This window comes from Rhinolophus hipposideros, assembly GCF_964194185.1.
Source record: "Rhinolophus hipposideros genome assembly, chromosome: 1".
In the NCBI taxonomy this organism is placed as follows: Eukaryota; Metazoa; Chordata; class Mammalia; order Chiroptera; family Rhinolophidae; genus Rhinolophus; species Rhinolophus hipposideros.
The window spans coordinates 12710488-12725561 of record NC_138047.1 but is presented as its reverse complement, the minus strand read 5'-3'; the positions used below and the strand labels follow the sequence as shown (position 1 = coordinate 12725561).

General features: G+C 37.0%; 1 protein-coding gene across 8 annotated transcripts in view; it reads right to left on the bottom strand.

Moving 5' to 3' along the window:
• ARHGAP21 (Rho GTPase activating protein 21) overlaps positions 1 to 15074 on the bottom strand; it is a gene marked incomplete at its 5' end in the record, with an annotated part of 117656 nt that overhangs the window by 73610 nt on the left and 28972 nt on the right. The window lies entirely within an intron of this gene.

The window sequence follows — 15074 nt, the reverse complement described above, 5'->3', positions numbered from 1 at the left end:
CTGAAAACCATTTACAATCTCAAATCAAGGATTCCATTCTCCACCCCTTTCATTACCCCAGCCCTTACGATTCTTCGATCTGAGCTGACCCTACCACTTTTCCTTGTCCCTCACCACTCCATGTCCGTACTTCCATATCAAGCCCACCTCAATTCACTCCTTTACCCTTCTCTCACTTCCTCAAAGTCATCTGACAAAACCTAACCCTGGATAAACCAACATGGCCTACTCAGGGCCTGCACCTAGAGAGCCCAACACAGGTGGAAAAAAACAAAAACTAGGCTGACTGTTTTCACTCTAAGTTCACTTTCTGTAAGTGAACTTAGACAACTAACCTCAAGACAGCGTTTAGTGGTGTCTGTCAATGATAATTCTCTCCAGCCCATTCATCCCACGTGACTAATTTATCCTTTCTCCCCGAGCCTCACTTGTAGCTGATGACCCTGCTTTCTACTACATCGAAGAAACACAAGCAATATCTGAGAACACGTTTCCCCCCCTCCTTGCAGCTGTGCCCATGTTCTCTGGCCTTCCCTCTCGTTACAATGCCTGCACTGCCCATCCTTCTAAGGCCCCACCACTTCTGTGCGAGATTCCATTGCCTCTCACTGTTCAAAGATACAATTCCAGCAATTCTCCACTCTTTTGCGACATCTATTTTCTCTTAACGATATAATTCCTAACAGCATATACACATTTCATAAGTTCTTTAATCTGAAAACAACAAAAACCCCTTCTCTTGATCACATACTCCTCTCCAGCTACCACCTTGTTGTCAGCCTGTCTTCAGTACGAAATTTCCTGAAAGTTGTCTACAGTTTACAGTTGCTATCTGCAATTCTGTCCCTCCTATTTTTTCTTGAATCCCCTTAAATTGGGCTTCTGCCTTCATAACTCCTTGAAACTGCTTTTGGGAACATCACAAAGGGCCTCCACATGGCTAAATCGAACAGTCAAGTCTCAGTTTTCATCATACGTGATTTATAAGTTGGCACAGGGACCAGTCACTTCCTCCTTGAAAAGTTTTCTCCACTTGATTTCCCACACTGATTTTCCTTCTACCTCACAGGCTCCTTCTTCTCAGTCTCCTTTGCTACGTCTTCATCTACTAAACTTCTGAACTCGGGAGTATCTAGCGCTCAGCCTCTACTCTGTCTTTTGGTGATTTCTTCAATCTCATTCATTAAATACCATCTATATACAGATGTCTCACCAATTTTCACCTCTAGCCCAGACATCTCCCCAATCTAAGAAGTATCTCAAACTTAACATGTCTGCATTACTGCTAAGATTTTTGTATTAAATGACAACCCCAAGTCCATCCTAGTAATTTTGAAATGTAACCTTCATCAAATGGCAAAAAACAAGGCTTGGCCTCGTTACATTTTTAATTATATTCCACTAGTGAATCTATCCATTCCTCCACAAAGATTTGCTTCACATGAAGGTGTTAAAATTTTAAAATGCTCTTGAAAGCAATTTTTTCTTGATAAAAATATAGTGCAAGACAAAGGAAGTAAATTCAAGAGACTTCTAAACCCTAGATATTTTTATTATATAGTCAATATTTATTACTAGTTAGCTATTCATCAATTTCATTTTCTTTTCTTTCTAGGAAGACAGCTAGATAGTATCATTCATCCACCAGCCAAACCTGCAGTAGAGGAGGCTGTGGATGAGTTCTAATCAATGGAATGTGAATGAAAATAATATGTGTACACAAAAATCAACAGCATTTCTACATACTAACAATAAGTAACTGGAAATTGAAAAAACGTTTTAAATATATACCATTTAAAATGGTATATACCATTTTAAATATATATGCCATTTTAAATATATACCATTTAGTGATAAATCTGGCAAAAGATTTGCAAGACCTGTAAATGGCAAGTCCAAAATACTGCTGAGAGATTTAAAGAATATCTAGTAATAAATAAATGGAGAGACATACCATGTTCATGGTTCAGAAGTCTCAGTACTATTACAATCTCAACTTTCCCCAAATTGATCTGTAGATTCAATGAAAGTCCCACCAAAATCCTAGATTTTTGTGTAGCAATTGGCAAGCTCTTTTTAAACTTCACTTTAAAATGAAAAGGACCTAAATAGCGAAATAACTTTGAAAAAGAACAAAATTGGAATACTTACACTACAAGACTTTAAGACTTATTATGAAACTACAGTAATTAAGACCCTGAAACCATCTATAGAGACTCTACATTTGGAACTAATTTATCATAAATGCATTTCAGTTTATCTCCCATTCTAGGATTTGGAGATTTGAGGTGGGGGGTTGAGGGGGAGAGGTTAACACTAAATATCAACATGCATGACTCAAGCTAAGTCTCAAGTAATTGCAAAAGTGATCGTGATAGAACTTCTAGGATAAAGGTTATTAATCTAGGCTTAATTACCCAAACAGCTCTATGTAGTGACTGGACCCTCCTTTTGTGATCCAAATGAGAGGATCATTTTACACATACATGTGTGCAAGTTCTCCAGGTGTGCGCGCGCTCTCTCTCTCGCCCCCCCCTCACACCCCCCGCCCCCATTCATTCAGTAAATAAATATTTATGGAGCACCTACTATGTACTCAGCACAGTTCCACACAGTGGGGATAAAAACTAAATGAAATACACACAGTTTAGTGTTTCTTCTTAGAGCTAATTATAGATTTACATGCAATTGTAAAAAATAATACAGAAGACATCATGTAATCTTTATGCAGTTTGCCTCCACAATAACATCCTGGAGAACTATAATACAATAACTAGGATACTGACGTAGATACAACCCACCCAAGTTGCTGCATGTACCATTTCTTTTTTCATTGCTAAATAGTATTCCATGGTATAAATACACCACAGTTTGTTTAAAAGACATCTGAGTTGTTTCCAGTTTGGGACTCTTATGAATAAATGTGTTATAAACATTCACATACAGAATTTTATGTGAAAATAATTTCCATTTCTCTGGGATAAATGTCCAAGAGCGCAATTGCTGGGTTGTACTCGTATAGTAATTGCAAATTTAGTTTTGTAAGTAACTGCCAAGCTTTTTCCAGAAGATTTTTACAATTTTACATTCCTACCAGCAACGTACAGCTGATCCACGCAGTTTCTCCGTATCCTTGACGGTATTTGGCGCTGTCATTATTTTTTATTTCAGCCATTGTGACAGGTGTGTCGTGATACCTCATTGTGATAATAATTTGCATTTCCCTAAATGGCTAACGATGAACATCTTCTCATGTGCTTACTGGACATCTCATTATATAATTTTAAAGCAGAAAGAACCTTTAAGATTTCATTAAGGTAAGTGAACCCTTTCATGTTACACATGAGGAAAGTGAGACCCAGAGTAGTTAAGTGATTTATCCAAGATTACTGCTAGCTAGTATCAGGGAAGGAACTAATATCATGGTTTCCTGAATCTGAAACTAGAATAGTTGCATTTTTCATCATCTCCTCTATTCTGCAGTTTGCGTAGATCCTTTCCCCCAATCGTTCTTTGATCTATTTATAGTTTTAAAGTTTATTTTTCTGCGGGACGCTAATTTTAGCACTTTAAAAATTTTTACCTGTATTAAATTTACTTCTAATGTACTATTATTATGTTTTAGCCTCAGTACTCCCAAATATATTAAGCTCCTTTTCTTTATCTTTGAATCATATAGAAAACTCTTTTGAATCATGGTTTCGCACTTCAAGTTTCTAAATTGAGCCGGCTATGTCCTGTTCTACTGAGTTCTTTACAAAAATGGAGAAGAGGGGATGAAGAGCAAGCAATTTCTGTTCTGCTTCCTGCAAACTAAGACTTTTGAATGCAACATAGCTCAGCTCAGTTGTCTCCATTGTTCCATCCTCCTAAGAGCATCACACTGAATCCTCTCTTCCCTACAGGAAAGAAGGGAGGGTAATTCTTCTTTCAACATAGAAAGCGAAGATGAAAAGACATACACTTACGTGCCTTTTTCACTCCTTCTTCTAGTTACCCATAGAGCTTTAGATCTGCTGGATTGATACCAAAGGCACACAGGGAGAAATGCAGCTGTCCCAGACTTCTCTACTTGAGAAGACCCCTAAGACCCACCTCTCTACACACGTCTCATCTCCCCACCATGAGTACCAATTCATGTACCAACAGCATCAGAGTGCAAGAAGCCAAGAAGTGACTGGGACAATAGCAGTTAAATTCCTGTGACTAAGAACTGTCATTTGATCCCCCTACAAGACTTCATAACAAGGTCACTTGATTGAATAATGACTCAAGGTTGAAAGAAACCAAAATAAAGGATAAAAAATAGCTCCATCAAAACTAGATAAAACAACTAGACAAAGCAACCTAAAAGACGAGTAAGAGAATCTACAAGAGGAAAACATTAACCACATAACAAATAAAGGCAATAAAAACCTCACAGAAGAGAATGCACACTGGCATGAGGGAAACTTTGGGGATAAAATAAAGTTCTCAAAGTAGATTGTGATGAAAGCTCCACAACTGTATAAATTTACTACAAACCACTCCAATGCACACTCACAATGAGTTAGTTTTATGGTATGTAAATTATAGTTCAATGAAGATGTTTTTAAAAAAACTCACATAGGTAAAAAGTACAAAGTCTAAAGGTTAGCCAGAGGTGAAAGACACAGGCTGTCACTTAAGTAAACTTAAGAGTTAGAAAGAAAAAAAAAATGCCTGTATACATAATATATAACCCCTAAGATATCTTTTCTAATTATTATATTTGTACTTTAAGCAGGATGGGGATGGCTTCTAGTATATTCCAGAAATCATTCATGATGAAGCATAAGAAAGGATTATATCGTGTTCAGCCTGAAAGATTCAAAGTTTGATTCCATCATATACCTCCTGTATTTCCCTGAAAATAAGACCTAGCCAGACAATCAGCTCTAATATATCTTTTGGAGCAAAAATTAATATAAGACCCAGTCTTACTTTACTATAATATAAGACTGGGTCCTATATTAATTTTTGCTCCAAAAGATGCATTAGAGCTGATTGGCTAGGTCTTATTTTCAGGGAAACACGGTAAGATTATTAGTCCTACTCCTATGGATTCTTTGAAAATATTTTGTTACATAATATTTGTTATATACTATTAGTAGTGCCATTGCTTAAAATAAGGTTTCTGCCTTATTTCAGGGCCAGACCTTCTCATGGTGATACAACACCTTTTAAGATGTCCTTTCCTGAGAAAACACAACACAGAATTAGAATGTGTGATAGTTTTAACTATCAGCTGGCAGGATGTTTTTTCTTTTATGACCCAGGGAGACTGCGGCATGCAGAGTGGGAAGAGCAAGGGCTCTGGAGCCAGACTACCTGGGGCTCAGTCTTTGATACCAGCTGTGAACCCCAAGGGGGCAAGTCCCTCAACATATCTCTGCCTCACTTCGTCATCTTCACTGTGAGGAGGAGAATAATGGCACCTACTTCGTATGTTTCCTAGGAAGGTTAAATTAGTGCAAGTTTATCAAGTTTTTAAAACAGTACAGCGCACACAGTAAGCACTACGTAAAAATTAAATTAAAAAACACAGAGGTCACCGATATATAAAGACTTATTTCAAAAATGTATTATGATAACATTTTTTGGATCAGAAGAACAGTATATAAAATACAGTTTTGTATGAGGGGAAAAACCAAATCATGAGTATCCATAAAACTTTTTACTAGATTTTTAGGTACACTACTAGTCTCAATGAGAAATGGGCTCACAGTCCTTGAGTGATTTGTCAAAAACACAGCTAGTAAATGCCAGAGCTAGCCTACTCTTTCTGCTCTATGCCATAAGAAGAAACGGAGTAATAATATGGCTTTAAAACATTCAGATATTGCTTATCTTTAAACTACTTTCTCCATAGTCCTAATGCCACAGAGAATCATATAGCAAATTATTTCTCATATATTAGGGTTTTTTAATGGGACATTTCTCTGAAAAATATTTCAACACAACTGGAAATCTGATGTTTTTAATTAAGGGATTTTTTTGTTTATTTGTTTAAATTTCAGCTGAGCTAGAAGACTCTTGAAAAAAAGTTTTTTTATATACTGAGTATTCCTGGAAACTATTGACTTGCAGCTTCGCTTTCTGGAGTCTCTTTGTAAATATTTTTGGGTTGTTTTGTTTGTTTTGTTTGTTTGTTTGTTTTTGGCTCCTCAAGTTGATAACAATTGGAACCAATTTGATACTGAATACCTAGATGTATCTAGATATATTTTTCTGAGAATTAATTCTGGTTTTCAATGCTATTTTAATATTTAACATATGAAAGATGATGACCAAAGAAATTCTAACACTCTCAGACTTGAAGGTGAAAAATCTAGATGACTTCAGTCCAAAGTATTTCAAATTAACTGCAAAAATATGACTAATAAATTTTAGTTTATTATTTATTTGGACATTCATTTATAACATCTTTCATCTAAGTTGACTGTTGATATGGGTCTTTCTGCTGCTGATGTCTACTTTTTACGTATTTTCTGGTAAAGAAGCTCTATTACAAGATTATATAAGAGTTATTTTCAGAAGCTACTTATTTTCTGATATGAATAAAATCTTGTTTACTCTGAATCAGAGAACAGATTGTATTTTTAGGCTAAAAACAATTATCTCACTACCCTTTGGGCAGACAGGGATCTCCAAATTAAGAGTCAAGCTTACATTTCCATTTGTTCTAGTTAAAACTGAAAATTTGCTTATGCAGACACAAGCAATACTGAGCATGTATGCAGGCTAGAGAAGATATAAGTAGAGAACATCAGACCCACATCATGTGGTCATTCCGTTTTTGGTTTTTTTTTGAGCACTGTAATCATCTAGAATATCAGCGACTCACCTCATTAAACATATATACAAATAAATTTTCCAGATCTAAGTAAATTTTGGATTATCAATGACACTACATTGACAGTTGTTAATAGTTGACTCAATTTCATTAGCCTACACTATTGAGACTGTATAATTTCAGAGAATTTTATAGCTAGAAGGAAACTTGGAGATAGTATTCAACTTGGTCAATCACCATTTTATAGAATAAAATACTGAGTCTCTGAGAGGTTAAGTACCTTGACAAAAGGTACACAATTATTGGTCACCCAAACTATTCATCAGGGTAGACCACACGAGAGGTCAGGAGCAAATGGAAAAACAATTCATAACAGAGGCTGAAATTGTTTTACATACATGCAAAAATATGTCTCTATATATCAGCGAGGGTGAAGGTACCCCATACCAGACATGAATTATTCACTTACTCACTAGCACTCAATGAATGCAGACTACCACAGTATGGTATTTCCAGAGCCAGGGCATTCTGCTACATAGATAAGCTTTGTCCTCCAAGAAACTGCACCCAGTGAACGGGGAACATGGGGAACTTAAAGGGAGACACATGAAACATACTTAGAATTACTGAATCTTAGAGGAGATTCTTCTTTTTTTCCTTACCTTTGGTTGGAAAAAAGCTTAAAACAAAAATTCAATGTACATAATATCAAATATACAGAGCTGCTCCGTTTGGGGAGAGAGGCAGGGGAGTTTGTATAGGAAGCTATTCCATTCTGCTAGCTCCTCTGAAACTCTAGGGAGATTGTTAAGGAGCTTAACAATGAGAAATATAGTTCAACCAATTTATTTAACAAACACAGAAACTGAGGCCCAGAGAGGCTAGCCAATGGTCTCATAGCTAATTAGTTAGTTACACAGCATGGATTGGAACCTATGCTTTCAGTCTCCTGATCCTGGAACTTTTCCACTAACAGGTTGTCTCAGCAATTTGGGGACAAGAGCTAATGAGTAATGAACCATTCTTTTCCCTTTTATAATTTATATTTCTTAGATATACATGTTCATTAAACACAAGTTAGAAAATAAAGCTAAGCAAAAAGAAAGTAACTTATAATAATATACCTACTATTCCCCCTCTAGAGAAAACTGATGTCAATACTTTGGTATATATTCTTCTAGACTTTTTCATATGTAAACATGTACAAATACACACTTTAAAAAGTGCTCTTCTAACCTACTTATTTTTATTTACTATGTTATGAATGTCTTTCCATGTTAATATAATATATAGTGACACACTAAAGACTGCATCACATTTTGTCCTATGAATAAATCACATTTCATTTATTCACTCTTCCTTTTGTCATTTAGATTTAGGTACATACACTGCTCCTTAAGCTTTTTTATACTACTGGTATTATTATTATTATTACTACTACTACTACAACTACTACTACAACTACTACCACCACCTTGTAGGTCAATCTCTGTGAAAAATCATGAGTAGTTCATTAGGAGAAATTTCCCAAAATGGAGCTGCTGGTCAAATAGTTATTTTTTTTCCAGTTTTATATACAAAAATTCAAAGGACCACCTATAAAATGGGGACCAAGTCACAACCCACTGACAGCACATAAGATTGCTATATCCATACTCTAGCCAGCAATGGGAAGTTATTTTTCAATCTTTGCAAATATGCTAAGATGAAAAATGGTTCTTAATGTTTTCAGTTTTTGTTTCTTTATTAGTAGTCAGGTTAAACAACTTCGCATGTAACATCCAATTCTTAAAGACGTATAATATAAGTAACATAGAAAGGAATATACAGATAGTCTCCAGTTTAAGATTGAATTAAGAACATGTTGTCACTGGAATTCAGAACACAATTCTCAAACAAAATTATAAATGAGCGCTGACAGAAATATCTTGAAACACAGTAGCAGAAACCAAAGCAAATTTCTGGGAACTGGAAAGAAAACTTAAAATACAAGGAACTCAGAACTGACCAACTAGGAAAGCAGCCCCCAGATCTCAAAGAACAGACAACGAGCACCTCCCACCCCAGGAAGGAGGAGTCAAACCGTGTTACATTCAGATTAGTCCGAGCACCAAGCTGCAGCCTGACTCGAAAGTGGAGACACCACGAGAGCCAGTCCAGCTCCAGCAAAGACAAATGACATCAAGTGAGATAGAGACATCTGCAGTCCCTGGGGGGGGGACAGGGCTTGGACACGAAGCAACTCGGCTGCCATCCAACTTCTAATGTGGTAATGTACCCTCTGCTTATGCCCTTGCAAATGAATCACTGTCTCTAGGTTGAACTTAATTATGTTTCATTTATTTCAAAACCCCAGCTAAGTAAAAATTCCAATGCAGGAGGTTCTTATTTTATAATTTGTTCGTGAAAAATTATGATTAAATATCAAAAAGTATTTTATACACATTTTAGAAGCATTGTGGAGCTTACTATTTAAAGGAACCCTGGGATAAAACCTTTTGGAAAACAATAAATTATTTCAATTACTCCATAATTTATGCCTTATAATATAATTGCCTTTCAACATAATGTATTTCTGGAAACTACATTATAAAACAGATCATTTTAATAGGTATTTTACATAGAAAAAATACTTTAACTGGCTAAAAATTAGAAATGATTAAAAATATATCAAAAATATGTAACAATTAGAAACCTCTAAAACCATTGACAAGTGCACACTGTTACGATTTTTATAAGCATAAATACACCAGCTGCATATTATACAAGGAGAATCTAAAAGTATTATAAAGTATGAACAATACTCATAAAAAATGTAAATCCAACATGCCATAAATTTTACTAAAAATTTATAAGTTAAAAATAAGAAATATTAATCATTCCGATTAGCCTGAACAGCCGAAGGAAATTATATACAGAGGCTGCCAAAACAATGTACACACATTTTAAGAAAGGAAAAAACTATTAAAATTGTAATACTCAATATATACCAATAACAAAAGATGAACACAAGTCACGTTTGACTTCTGCAATGACAAGAGATGCTCAAAGTGGTTACCATCAGTGTCTAGACACTTCTGATTACAGCCAACGAATGCTTGAGCAACGCTGACCAAAGTGTCCACTTGTATACATTTTTTGGCACCCCCGGTAGTTAAAGGAGGGCTTTTACACTCCTTCAGCCTCTGGTGCTTTGGTTGTAGTACAGGTGCTTATGGTTATGCTGGATGCCACAGGGCATTTCTTTAAATACAGGATTTTGTTGATGATACTGATTTTGCTGTTGTAGAAGTAATTCAAATTCTGATTCAGTAATTATAATTTCCACAGGAAGAAACAAGTCTATCTTCTTATAAACTAGGCCCTTTTTTTTGAAAATCAATTTTTCTATGTCCATTTTAATTAAGCTAAAATGACCATTCCATTCACTCTCTGGATCTTCCATCTTTAAAAATCATTATATTCAAGCAGATACTGTCAATGCAGAAAATATTTCACAAGTAGTTCTTAAGAACTTCTGAAAAATGAAGACCTGGGATTCATACTAACTTGCTTTGGTTATTCAAAGAGACTACTGAAGGAAACCGAAAATTAGATGACATTATTCCTATTTTAGGAATTTTTAACACTGTACTCCAAGCAATTAAGTAATTCATCCAAGTTCTTACAGCTAGTGAATGATGGGCAAAAGATCTGAACAGATGCTTTACTAAGGAGGAAAAGCAAATGGCCAACAAGTGTAAGAAAAGATGTCCAGCCTCACAGGCATCAAGCAAATGCAAATTAAAACCATACTGTGACACTATGACACACACACCAAAATGGCTACAAACATTTTTTAATTGGAAATCAATTATTGGCAAGGATGCAGAGTAACAAGAATTTTCAAATCCTGCTGATGGGGTGTAAACTGGTACAACCACTTTGAGTAACTGCTTCGTAGTATCTGCTAAAATTTGGCCGTAAAATGTGCCAAATCTTGTGTCCAGTAACTCCACTCCTAGGTATATACTCAACAGAAATCCACACGTATAAAGCCATGTGCAAAATGTTCACAGCAGCATTATTTGTAATGGCCAAAAGTTAGAAACAAGTCAAACATCCATCAAGAGTAGAATGGATAAACAGTGGTAGAGTCATACAATGAACTCCCACAAATGAATCCTTAAAAATTTACAGCTAATGCAACAATGTGGATGAATTTCAAAGATGACACTAAGTGAAAAAGATCACACGCAAAAGAGTAAGTACAATGTGATGATATTTATGATACAATTCAAAACAGGCAGACCAATGCATGGTGATTATCTTTAAAGGAGAGAAACATGACTTCAGGGGGCATAATAGAGGCTACTAAGGAGCTGTTAATATTCTGTATCTTGATCAGAACAATCATCCATAGGTGTGTGCACTTTGTAAAATTCACCAAGCTACATGTTTATGATTTATGTACGTTATATATCGCTATATTTCTATTTTAAATATTTACATTTGTCATGTTTATTGAAACATGAATTTGATTACGGCATTATCATGCTAGAAACCCTGCAATAGGCTTCCCATCACAGTGGGAAGAAAATCCAAAACCTTTCTCTTACAGACCCTCCCTGACCTGATCCTGGGCAGGACACTGACCTAACTCCCTTTCTCCTCTCCTCCTGATCACAGGTTCCTCACACACAAACCTCCTGGCTGCCTCCAACCCAGCTCTTTCCCATGTTAGGGGCTTTACCTCTGTAATTCCCTCTACCCGGCGTGCCGATCTTTGTACGGCTTGCTTCCTTAATTCATTCGGTAATCTTCTTAAACATCATCTACTCAGAGGTGACTTCTAAGGGGCTTTTCCTGACCACCTAATCTAAAGTAGTCTCCCCTCACTCCATCCTTCTTTATTTTTCCTCACAGCACTTATCACAATCTGAAATGACATTATGTTTGCTTATTTATGTATTGTCTGAGCCCCCTACCCATTAAAATGTGGGGACCATAAGAGCAGGGACTTTGTTTTGGTCACGCCAAACAGCAGCACAAAGCAGGTACATAAAAAGTTGTATTGAATGCTTAGAAAATCAGTATTTTCTTTTCCTGTAAAGGACATTTTATAGTTGCAATTATGTATTTGTGTTTCTGTAATATCTGTCTCTCCCACCTGATAACCTCCAGGAGCATAATATACATGCTCACCACTTTACAGCCAATACACAGCACAGTAGCTAGGCAAACACCAGGTGCCGAATAAGTATTGGTGAAATCAAACGATGTACATCAACCCAATTGAAACTTCATTGTTTCCAAGCTTTCTACAAATATGCATTGTAATTCCCTAGTCAGGATCTAAACATCAGGATTACTGCCTGAATTAAGCTCCTTTCATCTCCAGGCCCTAAAAAGCACCATTTCCCCTCACCAGTCTGGGTAGCCCCAGAATCATCAATTTAACATGGTATTTTGACTGATCTCCATTATTTATGACAAGCTTAACAGAAATTCCTACTCTCTCCTATGCAGAAAGAGTTAACGTAACAGGCCAAAGACTACTATCCTTAGAAAGGCCTGCTGACAAGGTGGGTCCTTGGTTGGCATCTGGGACCTTGGATTTCTGGAGGGTTCTCACCATTCCCTAAGGGATCAGTGGTTCACGGTGCCTAAACTGTATGCAAACAATGTGGTTTATGCTGAACACCTGTTTTCCTTCTGGGACTCTGGAATTTTGATACATGCTGGAAAGAAGGTGTTTATGTGACCAGCCCCCTGTAAAAACCTTGTCTCGAATGAGCTTCGCTAGTAGGCAGCGTTACACATGTTGTCACAATTGGTTGCTGGAGGAATTAAGTGTATGTTCTGTGTCCACTGGGAGAGGACACGTTTCATAGGCAATACCTAGCACAACAGCCAGGCATGGTTTTGGTTCTGAGCTTTATCCCATATGCCTTTTTCCTTTGCTGATTCTTCGTATCCTTTTGCTGGAATGAACCACGGTTGTGAGTACTTGTGAATACTACTATATGCTGAATCCTGTACGTCCTCTCAGCAAATCACTGGGCCAGGGGGTCGTTTGGAAGAATCCTCAACACATCTCCCAATTCTGAAATGGATTATAATCAATCACCACTGTAGGAAAACAAAAGAAGAAAGAGAACAGTGATCCCCGCCTTCTGGTATTCATGCCGATGTGCAATCTCCTTGTGTGGGCTGGGCCTGGTGATTTGCTTCTCATGAATGGAATTTGGCAAATGTGATGGGATGTCACTTCCAAGACTATTACAAAAGACTGTGACGTCTGTCTTGTCCAGTCTTTCTCTGGCTTTTCTCCCTTGCTACTTCTTATGAAACAAACTACCCGCTGTGAGCTGTCCTCTGGAGAGGCCCAGGTGAGAATAACATAGGGTGGCCTCCAGCAAAGACCTGAGGCCTTCAGCCCAACAGCCCGTAAGGAGCAGAATCCCACAGGAAGCAGGTCCTCCCCCAGGCAAACCCTGAGATGACTGCAGCCCTGGGTGACCACAGAGTGTCAGGTTGTGTGAGTGACACTGAGCCAGAGGATCCAGTGAAGCCACACCTGGATTTCTCACTGACAGAATATTATTCACCCATTAAAAAGAATGGACTCTTGCCCTTGCCAACAACATAGATGGATGGACCTTGAGGGCATTATTTTAAATGAAATAAGTAAGATAGAGAAAGACAAATAGTGTATGATCTCACTTATATATGGAATCTAAAACAACAACAAAAAACCCAAGCTCATAGATACAGAAAACAGACTGGTGGTTGCCAGAGGTGGGGAGAGAGGGGAGAGAAGCAAAATAGGTGAAAGGAGTCAAAAGGTACAAACTTGCAGTGATAAAATAAGTAAGTTCTAGGAATGTAATCTACAGCATGGTGACTACAGTTAATAACACTGTACTGGACATTTCAAAGTTAAGATAGTAAATCTTGAAAGTTCTCTTGACAAGGAAAAAATTCTGTAACTATGGTGACAAATGTTAATTACACTTATTGTGGCGATCATTTTGTAACTTATACAAATATCTAATCATATTGTACACCTGAAACTAATATAATTTTGTATGTCAATTATATCAATTAAAAAACCTATTTCAACATTCAAGCCTGCTCACATAGGCTTACTGTTTAGAATCACAATGCTTATACAACACGGTTACCAACTCACAATACAGTCATACACATGTGTCTCGGCGATGCTAAAGGTTTCGGTATCAGAACAAAGGAAGAGCTAAGACAGTGACTCATCAACTAATCTACATTTCAAAACGCACCTAAAACTCACCAATAGTCATTGCAAAACCTAATTCTCCCTCTTTCTGTTTTCTTAGCCTGCTTGTCAACCTTTTATCTCTCTTTCAATACCGTGTATGTCATTCCAGACATTCCTATCCCTTTTTTTCCCCTTTGCCTACTCCTTTTTCGGCTTACTTCTTTCTACTACACCTTAAGTTGGCCATTAATTGGAAATATACACTTTTTTAAAAAATCATTTACTCTACATTCTTAATGCAGCTTTGGAATGACTAATTTTAAAAGCTGATGAATTGAATCCCGTACCATATCCTTCAGTCCACTACGGGCGGTAAAGACACAGACTCCATACACTGACTCCCTGGGTTGGCGACCTGCTCTGCAGTTTGTTAGCTATATGGTCCTGATCATAACCCCTTGTTTCATCTGTTTGTCCATAAAACAGGAATGTGAAAATAATATCATCTTGTTAAAAAAACTAAAGGTTAAATATGTGAAGTGTCTAACACACAGAAGGTATTCACTTAATGTTACCTATCTTTATCTCTCACAAAATATTGAGCTCAAGCTCCCTGTGACATTTTGCAACATTTTAACGGCTTGTTGTTATGTGTCTATCCCAGAGCGTAGGCGTGTGTTTTTGTTTTCCTCTTCCTAAAGCTGTAATTCTGAAGCTACAGGAGGTCTGACAATTAAGTTTGGGAACTTGTTGCAACAATGTTGCTAACCTTTTTTGATATCAGAGGGATTACTCATTAAAAATTTGTACCAACTGGACAAACAGTTAACCAAGTTGACTATTTGGAAGTGCTGAAAAGGCTGCGAGAAAAAGTTAGATGACCTGAACTTTTCGCCAACAATTCACGGCTCTTGCATCACAACAATGCACCAGCTCACACAGCACTGTCTGTGAGGGGGTTTTTAGCCAGTAAACAGATAACTGCATTGGAACACCCTCCCTACTCACCTGATCTGGCCCCCAATGACTTCTGTCTCCACC